General features: G+C 44.2%; 1 pseudogene; it reads right to left on the reverse strand.

Annotated features, from left to right (window-relative positions):
* Positions 1-3,735: 3,735 nt before the first annotated feature.
* Positions 3,736-9,445, reverse strand: LOC144762397 (60 kDa heat shock protein, mitochondrial pseudogene; annotated as a pseudogene).
* Between the last annotated feature and the right edge of the window lie 7,622 nt (positions 9,446-17,067).

The following is a 17,067-nucleotide window of genomic DNA, read 5'->3' on the forward strand; positions in this document are numbered from 1 at the left end:
AGCCGTAAAAGAGAGGGGAAGAAGGTCCTCTAGCTCATCCGACTCCAGCACTCAATCAGCCTACTCGCACCAATCAAGAGGTCGCTCCGGAAGTGGTCACCGCACCAGGCGTCAAGTGACAGACTCCTATCGGTCACGCAGAGACACCTCCAGTGAATCGCCATTGCGCACTCCCACATCACAAGACAGTGATGAATACATATGTATGGTAACAGCCCCAGATCGTGATGAGTACATATGCATGGTTGCAGACCCGGACCGACTAAAGCGATATCCAAAACTCGACATCCTGATAGGAGACCATCCAGCAAAATTTGTTCTGGACTCTGGAGCCTCTTTGAATTATATCTGTGCTTTAGAACATCACAATATGAAACACAAGCCCAAATTGGAACCAGCAGCTGTCCGCGTATTTACGTGGATGTCACGCAAGCCACTGCCTTGTCTAGGCCGCTTCCGCACCACTCTCACGTTCAAGGACCGGACAATTGACGCCTACATCCATGTAGTGGAAGGACCAGATCTGGCAGACTGTCTACTCAGTCTACCCACGGCAGAAAGACTCAAACTCGTAGAGCTCCTCTACATGACGGAGGACACTCCTGACATCGTTGCGAAATTCCCCAACTTATTCAAAGGACTCGGGAAGCTCAACCACTTCAAAGTAAAACTCCACATAAATGAAAATGTGACACCCATTGCTCAACATCATAGGAAGGTACCATTTCATCTACAAAAAGCCGTTGATGACGAACTCCAAGATCTCCTTCGAACAGACATCATAGAACGCACGACGGGACCCACCCCTTGGGTATCGCCAGTCGTGGTAGTCCCTAAAAAGGGGCAAGACAACAAAGTCAGGCTATGTGTCGACATGCGCGCACCCAACACCGCCATCGAGCGAGAACGCCATCTTGGGCCGCATATCAGTGACATGATTACCAAACTAAATGGCGCCACAGTATTCTCCAAACTCGACCTTAATAAAGGTTACCACCAGCTGGAGCTCCACGACAAGTCGAGATATATTACGACTTTTACCACGCATCCAGGCCTGTTCCGCTACAAACGCCTGAACTTTGGCATTTCCTCGGCCGCCGAGATCTTCCAGGAGGCCATCAGGCGAGTCATCCAAGGCATCCCAAATGCCTTCAATTACAGTGACGATCTGCTGGTATTTGGGAAGGACCAAACAGAACATGACACGGCCCTGGACAGAGTCTGTCATGCACTGATGACTGCTAACCTAACACTTAATGCCAGCAAGTGTGAATTCCACAAAGACACCTTAAAATGTTATGGACACATCTTCTCGAAGGAGGGCATGAGACCAGACCCCGAGAAGGTAGCGGCCCTGGCCGACACTCAGAAGCCCCGAGATGTCACTGACCTACGCTCCTTCCTTGGCATGGCAAGCTATTGCGCGCGTTACATCCGCGATTACGCCACGATCAGCTACCCGTTGCGGGAACTCACTCGCCAAGGTCAGCCATTCGAATGGACGGACGCGTGCCAGCACGCATTCTCCGTGATCAAACAAGCTGTGGGGTCAGCCATCAACTTAGCGTACTTCGACACGAAAAAGAAAACTGAAATCACGGTAGACGCCAGTCCAGTGGGCCTGGGTGCCATTCTAGCCCAATACCGCGAAGACTCAGACCAGCGACACATCATCGCTTACGCAAGCCGCAGTCTCACGGATACTGAAAAAGCGTACTCCCAGCCGGAGAAAGAAAGCCTAGCTGTGGTGTGGGCGTGCGAACACTTTCACCTCTTCGTTTATGGAAAGCATTTTACGATCATCACGGATCATCAGACACTCATTACAATTTTTGGTAACCCCAATGCAAAAATGCCACCACACATTGAGCGGTGGGGTCTGCGCCTCCAAGACTACGTTTTCTCCATCATCCACAAACCTGGGAAAGCTGAAAACCCAGCTGATTTCATGTCGAGCCATCCGTTGGCAGGGGCCCGTTCTGCACTTTCTGTGGCTGACGAATATCTCCATTTTGTTGTCGACGCAGCATGTCCTCCCACTGTTCCTGTGGAGGCCATCCAGGAGGCGTCCGCACTTGACCCTCTCGTCCAAGCCGTGATGACCCGCATTCGCACAAACTCATGGAGGGACACGAAACAGTCCTCCTCTGACTCAGCTCAACTTCGACAGGATTTGGCCGCTTTCCAACGGGTACTCGAGGAACTCTCCATCAGTGACAACGGTCTCCTTTTAAGAGGGGGGAGAATCGTAATTCCACTTAAACTGCGCCAAGGGGTCATCAACCTGGCACATGAAGGACACAGAGGCATCAATGCAACCAAGAAAGCCCTGAGAGAACGAGTCTGGTTCCCCACCCTTGATTACATGGTAGAGACAACCCTGAAAGACTGCATCACATGCCAAGTAGTCAGCCGGGAAGAACCGCCAGCACCGTTACAAATGTCAGAGCTGCCGGACGGAGTATGGCAACAAATTGCGGTCGACTTCTTCGGCCCACTACAATCAGGACAGTACATCATTGTTGCCATGGATGAATACTCCCGTTTCCCATTCGCACAACTAATATCATCTACTCGAGCAACGACAGTGATCCCAGTGCTTGATGAGATATTTGCAGCCTGGGGCATCCCACTGCGAGTAAAGACAGACAATGGACCTCCCTTCAACGGCCATGAGTTCACAAACTTTGCAACCCATCTCAACTTCAAACACCAGAAAATCACTCCGCTGTGGCCACAGGCAAATGGCATGGTGGAGCGATTTATGGGGACACTAAAGAGGGCAATCCAGCAAGCAGAACTGACTCACCGAGACATCCAACAGACATTAAATGAAGTACTAAGAGCGTATCGAAACACGCCGCACAACACCACTGATCAGTGCCCAGCCACTGTAATGCTAGGAAGAACACCTCGAACAAGACTGCCCATGCTGAACGAAACTCCTCAACAACGAAATGTCACGATTGATCACAACACCCTTGTGGACATCGATCACACCAAGAAACACAGAATGAAGACATATGCTGATCAACGCAGACATGCCAAAGACTCTAACATACAAGAAGGAGACTGGGTGATAGTGCGAAGTGATCGGCGAGCCAAAGCAGACAGTCGATATCTCGACACTCCCATGCAAGTCACCAAGAGGAAAGGAACCATGGTCACAGCCAAAGCTGACCACAAGCAAATAACGAGAAACATCTCACACTTTAGAAAATGCAACCGGCGCGGCTGCCATGTGACCGTGTCAAACCTACCCTCAAGTGACTCCTCCAATCAGAGTGACAACAGTGACCAAAGCCACCACAGTCCCATGCGAATGGTGGAAATCACAAATCACCACAGTCCATCACCAAGACACAGAGAACGGCCGCAACGTCTGATAAGGAAACCTCAACGTCTGGTCGAAGAGATATAGAGGAAGTGAGACTTTGTAAAACAGGGGAGATGTAGCATCGTCCCGCCTGACCGTCGTTTGGTACAGGACAGGCAAGTAGGAAGAGGAAGTGAGGTCACAGGAAGCTACTAGTTTGTAAGCCAGTGTGAGGCTGGCAGGGAATAAAGAAGGAAGCAGAAAGCATACTCCTGTGTCGGTGTGTTATTCCTAAGAGCGCTGCGACACCATGGAACACCTTCCCAGTGTAGAGTAGCTCAAGGCCTTGCATTACTCCAGATTTACCATGCAATTCAGGGTCATGCAAGTTGTCCTTGCGTTGCTTGGTAGATGTGACTTTAGTATTGCGTTGTCCTTGCAACACCATGCATGACACAAGGGGAACGCGATACTATGATGAATCTTGACCCAGGTGCTTGAACAGCAACAACTCCCAGTCCAGCTTTCAGTTGGTTCAGCACAAGAGTACTGAGAGCTTCGCCATCAGCATCCACAGCAAGAATGACCAGAGGTTTACAATGAGCATTAGCTACTTCAAGAGCAGGAACAATGAACTGGACACTGGACATCTTCTTTTCACAGAGCAAAACAAAGGCAACCTGGAACTCGCATGTCCTGACCTTTTGCTATGGTGATGAGGTACGGTGAGAGGTATCCCCTGCCAAACTTCCTACCTTCCTTAATTTCTAACTCATCATGAAGCATTTTGCTGTCCTTCACTGTGATGACATCCGTGTTCCCAACTTTCCTCAAGCATTAGATACTGAGTTTCCAATTTCCTGATCTCCATTTGCCAAAATTGTCGCAACCTGTGCAATTTGTTCTGGTGTTGTTACTGGTTTCAATTTCATTTTCTGTTCATCAACTGCCAGCCTTGTCCCTATCCTTTTGATCTTCACTGGCTTTGCTCTTTTATTTAGTTTTTCAAATCCTTCATTGTCAATGGCACATGCTAGTACAGTTGCAGTGGTGGTTCCATCTCCGTCCTCTTCATTTGTGTTATTGGCAACATGTTGTACTAGTATAGCACCAGTATGCTTATATTTATCTTTCAGATCGATTGCTTTATTCACTGTTGGCAGCTTTTGACTGCCTATGGTCTGTTCAGTGATGACAGTCCTCCCCTTTGGTTCCATTGTGACGGCCACAGCATCCACTAACAATTCTGCATCTTGTAGGATCAAGGCCCTAGGTTCAGCACAAAACGTAACATCTTTAGCACAGGAGCATGTGAGGTGAGGCGCCGGTACTCTGGATACTGCGATGTTACTATGGACACTGAACTAAACAGTTTCTCCAAGACCCTGGCTTACTGGTTCTCTACATGGTCTATTATTTGTGCTGTCCCTATATCTATATTCTTGCTAGTTCCTTTGACTCCTCGTGTGGCTCCCTGCTGGTGTAAATTATGATATACAATGCTGTGCATATTGATGATATATTTTTTTCTTTGTGCTCTATTCATAAGCATATGTCGAAATTGTACAACTGTGACTCTGAGATTTGTTTAAGTCTGTTTTTTGTGTGACAACCTAATAAACAGAGACTAAAATAAACCATGAATGATCTGATATGTGATATAATGAGCAGTGCATGGTGGGGCGCAAGTTATAGGTACTTCGCTAATCTATATCTGGCAAATTTGAGTGTTTTTTCAATTTGTTTATTTTTTTTCTTTTCTTTATTATACACAGTATCAAAACATCAATAAATACATACAAATCTGATAACAAGGCATAAAAGCAATTCTTTTAATTCAGTTATACCACAAAACATAATTAAATGAAGTTACATTATCTTTCCTCTGCAGCAGTTCATATGATCAATTATTTCCCCATACATAAATACCTAATTTGCGTTTCCTTGATCCTTTCACAGAATATAGACTATGCTCCAAATTAAATATATTATAAAACTGGGCTCCCCACATTTCGAAAGATGGTGCTTCCGGCTGAAGTCAAGAAGACGCTAGACATAACAGAGCTGCTGCCGTGGCAATAAAGAGCAAATATCAGAATTTGTACATGGGTCTCCCTTGCTCAAGATCCTCACCAATCCCCAACATCAAGGAAGCCAATATTTTAACGCTAACCCCGGAGATCTCTATCATGAATTTCTCTATATGTTGTGTATATGGCACTAGTTTACCACAAACATAAAAAATACGGAGACTATCAGCGTTATCCATACCACATCGGAAACATTTACCATCATTGCCCCTTCCCCCATTTCATCATCTTGGCAGGAGTATGATAGAGATTAAATATGGTTTGAAAAAAACTGGGCTTTGAGATTCGCCGACAGACAAATTTCCCCGGCAATAGCAATTGCCTTCTCTACAGAAGCCCCTGGCTCACCCACTTTTACTGCCCACTTACAGTTTTGTTTTTCCAAGTCATCCCTCCTTTAAGCTAAAAGGATTTTATAATGAACGCCTATCCTTTCCTGGCCCCTAATAGCTTTGACTATTTTAAGTGTTACCATCACCGTGGGTTGGAAAATCTCGTATTTGTAAACATTTGAAAACTTATTCTTATGGAGAAGAAATGTATCTGCTAAATCTATAAAAGAGACATAAAGCCCCCCAGTCTCATAAAAGTCCCCGATTTGGGAAATGCCATTCCGTCTCCAGCTAAGTGCGACTTGGTCATGAAATATTGATGGTAATATACCTACAGCAGTGATAGGAGTATAAAAAATGAATCCCTGAATTTGTAAATTTTTCCGAACCACATTCCAAACTTTAATAGCTGCCCCCAGAATTTTGAAACGTGATCTTTTGTAATAGCTCCATCCAATTTCTTGAACAGGCAGTTCTTAACCTCGTTCTTCCACCGCAAGATCGCCGACATCCACAACAGCTTCAGTGCTCCATCCATGCACCCCACCGTCGAACCAACGCCCCCCACCACCACCACCACCCTCCGCACCTGGACCACGGTGACCACCGAGGACACAGCCCGCACGATGAACACCATCCTCTCCGGATCACCGACCGACCCCTACCCACACACATCTTCAACAAGGCCGACTCCACCATCGCACCCCAACTCCGGAACATCATCAACACCTCCTTCAACACCGCCACCTTCCCGGAGAGCTGGAAGCACGCCAAGCTCAGCGGCCTCCCGAAGAAACCAACAGCGGACCCCACCGACCTCAAAAACATCCGCCCCATCTCGCTCCTCCCTTTTCCTGCCAAAGTCATCGAGAAGATCGTCAACAGACAGCTGGCCGCCTTCCTCGAGATGAACGGATCCCTCGACCCCTCACAGTCCGGCTGCAGAGCCAACCACAGCACCGAGACCGCCTTCATCACAGCCACCGACAACATCCGGGCCCTGCTCGACAAGGGGGAAACAGTGGCCCTCATCCTCCTGGACCTCTCCGCTGCGTTCGACACTGACTGCCACCGCACCCTAGTCCAGCGCCTCAGCAACATCGGTATCCAGGAGAAGGCCCTGGAGTGGATCATCTCGTTCCTCGCCGGAAGAACACAGAGAGTCCGCCTCCCCCAGTTTCGATCCGAGGCCACCGAAGTCATCTGCGGCGTTCCGCAAGGATCCTCACTCAGCCCCACCCTCTTCAACGTCTACATGAGACCTCTTGCAGCCATTGCACGCCAGCACAACCTGAACATCATCTCTTACGCCGACGACACCCAGCTGATCCTCTCCCTCACCAGAGACCCCGACACCGCCAGAACCTGCCTACACGAAGGGATGAAAGACGTCGCTGAGTGGATGAAGGACAGCCGCCTAAAACTGAACTCGGACAAGACGGAAGTCCTCATCCTGGGATCTTCGCCCTCCGCCTGGGACGACTCCAGGTGGCCCCCGGCCCTGGGCACCGCACCCAAGCCAACCGACCACGCACGCAACCTGGGCTTCATCCTGGACTCCTCCCTCTTGATGACCAGACAAGTCAACGCCGTCTCCTCATCGTGCTTAAACACCCTGCGTATGCTTCGTAAGATCTTCCGCTGGATCCCGACCGAGACCAGGAAGACAGTCACCCAGGCACTCGTCACCAGCCGACTGGACTACGGAAACGCCCTCAACGCCGGAACCACAGCCAAGCTACAGAAAAGACTCCAGCGCATCCAGAACGCCTCCGCTCGACTCATCCTGGATGTCCCCCGACGCTGCCACATCTCCAGCCACCTGAGGAACCTGCACTGGCTCCCCGTCAACAAGAGGATCACGTCCCGGCTCCTCACCCACGCACACAAGTCTCTCCACGACCTGGGCCCCAAGTACCTCAACAACCGCATGACCTTCTACACGCCCACCCGCCAGCTACGGTCCACCAGCCTCGCCCTCGCCGCCGTACCACGCATCCGAAGAGCCACCGCCGGAGGAAGATCCTTCTCTTACCTGGCTGCCAAGACATGGAACTCCCTCCCCATCCACCTTCGGCTGACCCAGGACCATCTCGCCTTCAGGAGACAACTCAAGACCTGGCTGTTCGAGCAGTAGCATACCCCTTCCCCTAAGCGCCTTGAGACCCTCCCGGGTGAGTAGTGCGCTATACAAATGGTATGATTGATTGATTGATTTACCTAGCACCATCTGGTAAATTGAGGGAGTCTCAGCAGTATTGCTCACATCTTCTCCAGTGAACATTATCCACATATTTAATAAGAGACAGGAATAATAATGGAGTGGCAAGTCAGGAACTGACTCCCCCTACCTCCCTCTCTGGGAAGAGTCATGAAATGCATAGCTCTCCGGAGTTTCCCTGGAGCCCACAAGAATTTAGCACAAACTGCATGCAGATGTTGTGACTGAGCACAACATACCTCCAACTGTACTGATCTATAAAAATACAACACCTTAGGGAGTATATTCATTTTGAGGATGTTAGCTCTACCCACCAAGGACAGATGAAAGCATTCCCAGCTTTCTAACGATTGCTTTAACTTGGTAGTGATATCCCCCCAGTTAATGTCAACCAAATCCTTCAAGCTTTCACAAATTTTCATTCCCAGATACCTGACCTCCTTAACCACTCTAGGATCGCTGACCATAATCTGTTTTGTACACAGAATCTGGGTGTTCATCTTACAGTCCGAAACTGCTCCAAACTCACATGCTAGGCGTTCTACTTCAGGTATAGCCGTGACAGGATCTGATGTAATGATGGCAATGTCATCAACATATGCAAAGACACGGAACTGGTCTTCCAGAACACAGAAGGGTTTAATCTGAGTACTTCTCTCTAACATTATTAAAAAAGGATTAATATATAGGGCAAACAGCAGGGTAGAGCAGGGGCAACCCTGCTGTGTGCCTCTTGAAATTTTATAGGGTCTGATACAAGACCCATAGAGCAGATCCTTGCAGAGGGCGAGTGATATAGTACTTTTACAGCCTGGATGAACCCCTGACCGAACCCCATTCGTTGCATAACCCACCAGAGAAAATCCCAGGCAACACGATCGAACGCCTTCTCGGCATCAAATAAGATCAGTCCTAAGTCCCTAGCTTCAACCTGAGCAAAATTGAAAAGCGTCACAATTCTTCTAATGTGATTTACAGTCCCCTGACCCAGAGTACATCCATGATGTTTAGGGGAGACAAGGGGAGAAATAACCTTTGCTAACCTGTTTGCCAGAATTTATGCATAGATCTGCCTGTCACAGTTGACAAGAGAGATCGGGCGATATGAACCTGGCAGGTCCAGTGGCTTATCTTTTTTCCTGAAGATAACAATATTGGCCTCGTCCCAGGATTGAGGTGCCCTTCCCATTTGGGCTGCTTGGAAGACGGCCAGCAGTTCTGTTTTAATATCCTGAAAAAAGGACCTATACACCTCCGAAGGGAGCCTATCAGGGCCCGCTGCCTTACCTATCACCATACTATTTATGGCTAGTTCTAACTCCTCCATGGTAATAGGGCTCTTCAAGATCTCTGCCTCCTTCTGTCCAACTTGTTCCACCAACTGTATTGCAGAGTCCCCAGTATGTAACCCTGCTTCTTTCCCCAAATATAAATTTTCATAAAATTCATAAAATATCTGAAGAATTTCTTGTGGATCATAACCCATATCACCTGACTAATTCTTCATACCGGCTATTCTATGAGCAGCTTCCTTATTGGCAACGCCCTACCACTTCTCCATACTCATAACATTCCTTTTTGTATAGCAAGTATTTAGCTGCGATTTTCTTACTCCAGGATAGATTTATGTTAGGCATACATCGAGCGACCTTAGTCTGTAATTCAGCAATGTCATTCTTAGCCAAGATCCCCTGTGCCAGATTTTCTTCTGCAGTCTTAAGTTTAGTATACAGTTCCAGCATTGTAAGCTTAGCTTTCTTTTGCTGGTATAATCCATAGGTCAGGAGATTCCCTCTAAGGCAGGCCTTAAAAGCATGCCACAGAACCCCAGCGGATGTTGAATGCCGGTTATTTTGGAGAAAGCCTTTGATTCAGCTCTTAATATGATCTATAAAATCATTTTCAGGAAGCAGTGTCCTATTAAAAATAAACGTTTGTGGGTTTATACAAGAACCTAATGCGGGTATATCCATGACTACTGGTGCGTGATCAGATGTGATTCTTTGGAAAACTCGGATTTTGGCTTCTGTAAATAATACCGGCGATACAAAAAAAGGATCGCGCTGTACTAGCTTTTGATAGGGATGAGAATAAAATGTAAAGCCAGGATCGTGCAAACAGAGATAATCCATACATCTACCAAACCATGATCCATCAGTAAGTGAAATAGTGCCTTAAAAACACTAGGTTTCCCACCTTTGTAATTTTGTATGCCCAATTGAAGTTCCTTATTAATCAAGTCAATATTAAAATCCTCACACAGTATCAGGGGGGTAGGCCATAGTGCGAGCTCCATGTTAAGTTGTTCCAAAACCACTGTTTCATCAAGATTGGAGCCGTAAACAGTGCATAGCGTAAACTTTTCTCCCCTGTCATACATTCCACGATAAGCCATCGCCCCAACTTATCAGCTAATACCTGCCCTGAGGTTTGTATGACAGGTTTGGCCAACACGCCACCCCTGAGTCATTGTTGAGATTCTGCTAAAAGCACAAAACCCATTTCTGATCATATTTTCCACTTTCCCCAGGGTACATGGGTTTCTTGTAAACAGACCACATCTGGTTGAATCACCCGAAGTTCAGCGGCTTTGTCTCTTATTATAGCTATTTAGGCCACATACATTTAATGGGCATATCCAAAGCCCAGGTCTAGCCATTAGAAAAATAGGGGTCAATCCAATACTCAATTCTCTAAAAACAGACATTAGATCTGTCAAACTCAAAATTGTATCAATACTGTGGATTATTTTCTTTATTTTACCCCACCCCAACCACCTACCCACCCCACCCCTTCCACAAGGCTTTGGGGCCAAATGTCCCTGTGATGACAAGCTCCTGCCACCCAGGTGATCACCCCCACACCACACCCTTCAAACTATGAACCAAGCATGGCAACATACAGAACATATTATATTCAAAGCATTCTTAGACCATATACATGTTGCCAATGGCAACTTACCCTAATTAAATCACCTAATTTCAAATAGGGTGAGATAACAGACAAGAGAGAGGAGAAAAAAGAGAAAAAAAAACAAAAGGGGAGAAACAGGCCAAAGATAAAAATAGAAAGCAGACATAGTTACCCATCTACATCTTAATTCTGGCCTTGACCTTGATTCTAACCCATTCAAACTGCAACCCCCAGAAAACACACGTTTTACAAAGATTGCAAAAACTCTCTCGCTAATACCTCAGAGGTAAAGAACCAGGTTTGATCTTTAACAATAACTTTGAGCTTGGCTGGGTTTAACAAAAAAAAATTCAGCACCTTTGACCTGAAATGGTGCGATAAGCTGCCGTAAATGCCAGCATCTTTCCACGGTTCGATGACAAAAGTTAGGCCTAACAAAGAACTCAAGCCCTTTCTCTGCCCTTTTTTATCAGGCTGTGCCGGAGAATACACATCTTCCCAAGCCAGAAAACTATGTAAAGAAATCAAAATCGTTCTAGTTCTATCTATAGTTTGACCAGATCTTGGTGGTTGAATGGGAAGCGATGTGCTCTCACTACTTCTCTCGCCCAGTCTCATTTACCGAGTTCAGGAAAGGCTTCCGTAAACAGGTCAATGATGAATTTATGAGGGTCCTGTCCTTCAACCCCCTTCTGGAATTTGCAGGACTCTAAGATTGTTTCTATGAGAGCGATTTTCTATATCGGCTAGTTTCCACTGCGTATCGTCTTTTAGGGACCGTAGAGTCAGTCCGAGCCTTCTGTGCAACCAATTCGTCACAAGACATGAGATTCTTGCTTCTGCTTCATTAACTCTTGTTGTGAACTCTGAGCAGGTCTTTCCTATGCGCCGCACGAGATCTGCAATTTACGACCCCTGGACTCTCTGATTCTCTACTCGTGCCCCCTGTCTGTGGGTAACCATGGTTTGATAGATCAGGGCTAATGATATGTCCTTGGTTGTATTAGTTGGTATTTTGGTAGCTGTCCCCGGGTTACGGCCGTTCTCCGTACTTGAATCAGTTGAGCAGGAGTAGTCCCATTGTAAGGCATTACTTCCATTGCCATCGTTCGTTTGCTTGGCGCCACCTTTCAGATCCTGCCTTTTACGAACTGTTCACAGACTACCATCTGATATATCGTCGGAATCCTCTAGGTGTATTTATTGTATTTTATTTTATTTATAAAGTTTTATATAGCGCAAACTTGATCCCAAAGCATATCAGAGCGCTTTACAATTTGAGGCAAAGGTAACAAATCAGAACATTAGTCTAACATGGAGAATCTAATGGGCATTGAATCAACGCGTACAAACATAACAGCTCAATATAATCTGAGTGCACGAGTAGGTATGGGCTATGCGATGGAGCATAGAGAGATAAGGGGAGTACATATATATATAATCATATGTTTTCATCACACAATAAACTAGACACCTCCGGGTAAACGTGCGCTTTATAAATCTCGATAACATTAACATTAACATTAACTCCCATCTAACAGTATTTCTCATTGGCTTAGAAACCATACCATGCTTCCACAGCATTACCCTACAACACTCTTCCTGCTGTACGCACTATACCCCACAGCCAGCTGTAATGATGTTTATCTTTTTATGTTAATGCACCTTTAATATGCTGGAACTTCTTTCCCCATGTATTCTAGTCTCGTGTGAGATTCTGGAATACGTGGAAGTTCCAGCCGTCAGTTGAAGATTAATTCTGTGGCTGAGGTTTTGATTAAAGCCTTCTCTTCAATTAAACTTATTTCTGATTTCTTAATTTCGAGTTGAAGACACCACATTGTTTGGCGACGATCGGGTGAACCCTGAACTCTACCTCAACACAGGCAGAAAAGCGGAAGAGAAGAACGACTCTCCTACTCCTCCAGCGGCTGAATTTAATTGGAAGGAAGCGAAGTCTTCCCAGCGGCAGGTAAAGGAAAAAGAAACATGCGGTGAGGAGTTTGGTGGGCGGAATAAACTAAAACTGTGACGGAAAAGACAAAATATTGATATAAGAGAAGTCGAGTTTTATTAACGTTTGACTCTCGCGCTGTGTGAATCTCGCGCTGTGTGACTCTCGCGCTGTGTCTGAAGAAGCGAAGACAAGTGTAAACAGCTGACTCGCGCTGAGTTATGTAAATCTGTGTTCCTCGCGCGGAGTTAAAAGAAAGGAGACGCGTGAACAGACACGTGAACAGCTGACGTGTGAACAGATGATGAAGAACGTCTGACATACTGATGCGCGCAAGAAGTTCTACATTGACACTTGCTTGTATAACAAAGGAATAATACGCCGTGTTTCAGAATTGGAATATGAACGCTACGCTCTGAATTAAAATACAAACGCTGCGCTCTAAGCCCATTATTTCATCATAAAGCAGCGCTTTAAGCCCATTATTTCATTACAAAACAGAATATCAAACTCTGTAATTCTTAAGCAAGAAGGCAAGTTTACTAGACCACAAAGAACAAGATTATGAGGTCAGAGTAAATTATATATAAAAAAAAAAGTAAAGAAATAAAAACCTTTTAAAATATACATATTTAAAAGAACAAAGAAAGAATCTTTAAATTAGTTAAATTTTAAGAAAGAATATAAACTAAGGTAAATAAAATGCAGAACGTTACTCAACCTACTTTCTTTTTAAATACCCCAGGAGAACCGAATATAAAATGGAAAAAATGGAATAAAATTTTTGCAAACTATGCAAGAGTGTGTGGAACTAATTTAAGTGCAGAAAGAAAGCTTGCTCTTCTTCTCCATTGCTTAAGGGGGGAAGGTCAAGACGTGTTAGAACATCTTCCTGACTTATCTGCTGGAGAACAACGTAATTTGAATGAGTATGAAATTGCTATTGCACAACTTGACAAACATTATCTCCCGAGAGTCAGTACCATTATGGAACGTTATCATTTTGGACTAAGAGAACAAAAAAAAGATGAGTCAGTAGAAGAGTATGTTTCTTCGTTGAGAAAATTAGCATCTTCATGTAATTTTGGTCTGACTCTGGATGAACGTATTAGAGATCAATTTGTACTTAGGTGTGCACATGATGAGATCAGAAAAGAACTGTGGTTAAAAGATGAACCACCTCTTGAGGAGGTTTTGGGGATAGCAAAACAAGTAGAACATATGACAAAATGTGTTGGAGAGTTGAAGAAAGAAAAGGAAAAAGGATCTTTTAATGAAAAAAAAGAAGAAACAAGGATTGAAGAAGTTGTTTGTCAAGTGAAGAAAAATGAGAAAAATGAGACGCAAAGTAATTTTGAAAAAGAAAATACAGGATCAAATCTTGCAAGTCAGAACTTATATACAGGTCAAAATAACACGTTTGCTTGTTTTAGATGTGGACAAATAGGTCATTTAGCGAATTCACCAATTTGCCCAGCTTTGAGAATTGTATGTAACTCGTGTGGGAAGAAAGGCCACTATGCTAAATTTTGTAGTACAAAAGTATTTAGGCCTGATATGACTAAGAAAAGATGGAGTCAGTCACAGCCACAAGTTAGAACCATTACGTTTGAAATAAAATGTGAAGTGGCTGATCATCCTACACATTTGATAAAAGTGGAAAATGTGATGATTAACTTTAAATTTGACTCATGTTCACGCATTACATTGATTGATGAAGAGTTGTTTAATACACACTTTGTTGGGAAAGTAAAACTGATGAGATCTGACTTAAGACCACTTGGGTATGGTGATAAACCAATTAAGATGCTTGGTTGTTTTATGGCTGAAATAGAACTTGGGAACAGAATAATTATAGGAAAGATTTATGTTGCAAAGAAGGGTGATACTTTACTATGTTGGGTGCATCAGGGTCAACTTGGTGTGACTTTAAATCCGAATGCTAATCCTCAAGTTCAAATACAACAAGTGAATATGAATGAAATGAAAGAGGATGAAGTGGACTTGGATGGAGATCTAACAAGTAAATTCCCAAAAGTGTTCAAGGAAGGTTTGGGTTGCTTGAAAGGTTATAAACATCACATTAGATTGAAGGAGAATGCTGTACCAGTAGTAGCGAAAGTAAGAAGAATACCTTTAATGGAGCAAGAAAAAGTGAAAGAAGAAATAGATAAATTATTGAAGAATGGTGTGATTGAACAGGTAGAGGCCACTGAATGGTTGGCTCCTGTAGTGGTTGTTAAGAAACCAACTGGTGAGATTAGGCTTTGCATTGATCTCAGATCATTAAATAAAGAAGTGGTGGTTGACAAGTTTCCTTTACCGAATATTGATGAGATGGTGAGTACGTTGGAGGGAGCTAAGTTTTTCACCACTCTGGATCTTGCTTCAGCGTACCATCAAGTGGTGTTAGATGAGTCCTCTCAGGACCTAACAGCATTTATCACTCCCATGGGTACATATAGGTATAAGAGAATGCCTTTTGGCCTTGTGTCTGCGGCTTCTGTATTTCAAAGGATAATGGCAAAGATTTTGAGAGGGTTATCTGGAGTGAGATGTTATCAGGATAATTTATTGATTTATGGGAACAGTGTTCAAGAACATTATGTTCGTGTGTGTGCAGTTTTGAGACGTTTGGAAGATGCGGGCATGACACTTAAAAAAAGTAAGTGTAAGTTTGGTGTAAAAGAAGTAAATTACTTGGGTCATAGAATAACTGGTCAAGGAATTTTTCCCAAAAAAGAGTTAGTAGACACCATTAACAAAGTAAAGGAACCAGAGAACAAGGAGGAATAATTTCCTTTCTTGGCATGGTGGAGTTTTATGGCAAATTCATTTGTAATTTTGCAGATAAAACTCAATCTTTGAGAAGGTTGACGTCAAGAAATGTAGAGCATGAATGGACAGATGTGTGTAAAAAGGAATTTGATGGTATTAAGTGTGAGTTGAATAAAGCACCCTCTCTTCAAGCATTTGTACCGGGTTTGCCTACGATTTTATTTACAGATGCGAGTGAAAAAGGTCTTGGCGCTGTTCTGGTTCAGAGAAGAAATGGTAAAGACTTCTTGATTTGTTGTTCTTCAAGGTGTTTAAGAGGTTCAGAATTCAATTATTCTGTTATAGAAAAAGAGTCTCTTGCTATCTATTGGGCATTGAGGAAGTTGAAGAATTTAATTTGGGGCAAGAAGGTACTCATCTTTTCGGATCACAAACCTTTGAAAGAGATTTTTGATAAAAAAGGCTTGGATGCAATTTCGTCGAGAATTAGGAGATGGATTGTTTCCCTACAAGAGTTTGACTTTGTTGTTGATTATATTCCAGTTGTGTCAAATAAATCAGCTGATTGTCTGTCGAGAATGGTAGATAAGGAAAATTTTGATGAAGAAGATGATTTTTGTGTGTCTGATGACTCTATAAGTGTTTGTGAGATCACAGAGGGAGCAGTTGAAGAGAAAGAATGGAGAGATGAGTTGGAAAAAGATGAGGAGATTAAAAAGGTGATACTTTCTCTAAGTAGTAACTCACGGTTAGACAAACCTTGGGCGTTAGGTTCAGATGAGCTTTCAACGAATTCTGGATTTTTAACTCGTGGCACAAAGTTAGTTCCACCTTTGGGTATTAGAAAGAAGTTATTATCTCATGCGCATTCAGGACATCTTGGAATTTTCAAAACTAAAGAGATTTTACGAATGCAGTTTTGATGGCCTGGGATGGATCTAGAGATTGGGAGACTGGTGAGGGATTGTCCAGAGTGCTGTGCTAGTGATAAGATATTAAAGACGAAACAGATGCCCATGGTCAAGAGATTGCTACCAAAACATCCTTGGGATGAATCGGCTATAGATATAGTTGGTCCCTTGTCAGGTATAAGTGATACGCCTTATCTTTTGGTGGTAATGGATTTGTATTCTAGGTGGATTGAGGTGTGTGCTGTTAGGGAGATTACCTCCGAAGAAGTAGTCAAATTTCTGGATGCTATTTTTAAGAAGGAGAGTTTTCCAAATAGTCTTCTTTCAGATAATGGGCCACAATTTTGTTCAAGGGTATTTGAGGAATATATGAGTAAGTGTGGAATAGTGCATAAGAAATGTTCACTGTATCATCCCGAAACGAATGGTGCAGTTGAGAGAGTCAATAAAACTTTGAAAGAGGCAATACAGTTAGCTAGATCATCTGGGTTAAACTGGAAAACTATTCTTCAAGAAAGAATTAATGCTTACCGCTTTCCACCACATTCAACA

The sequence above is a fragment of the Lissotriton helveticus genome, chromosome 1_1, assembly GCF_964261635.1.
Source record: "Lissotriton helveticus chromosome 1_1, aLisHel1.1, whole genome shotgun sequence".
In the NCBI taxonomy this organism is placed as follows: domain Eukaryota; kingdom Metazoa; phylum Chordata; class Amphibia; order Caudata; family Salamandridae; genus Lissotriton; species Lissotriton helveticus.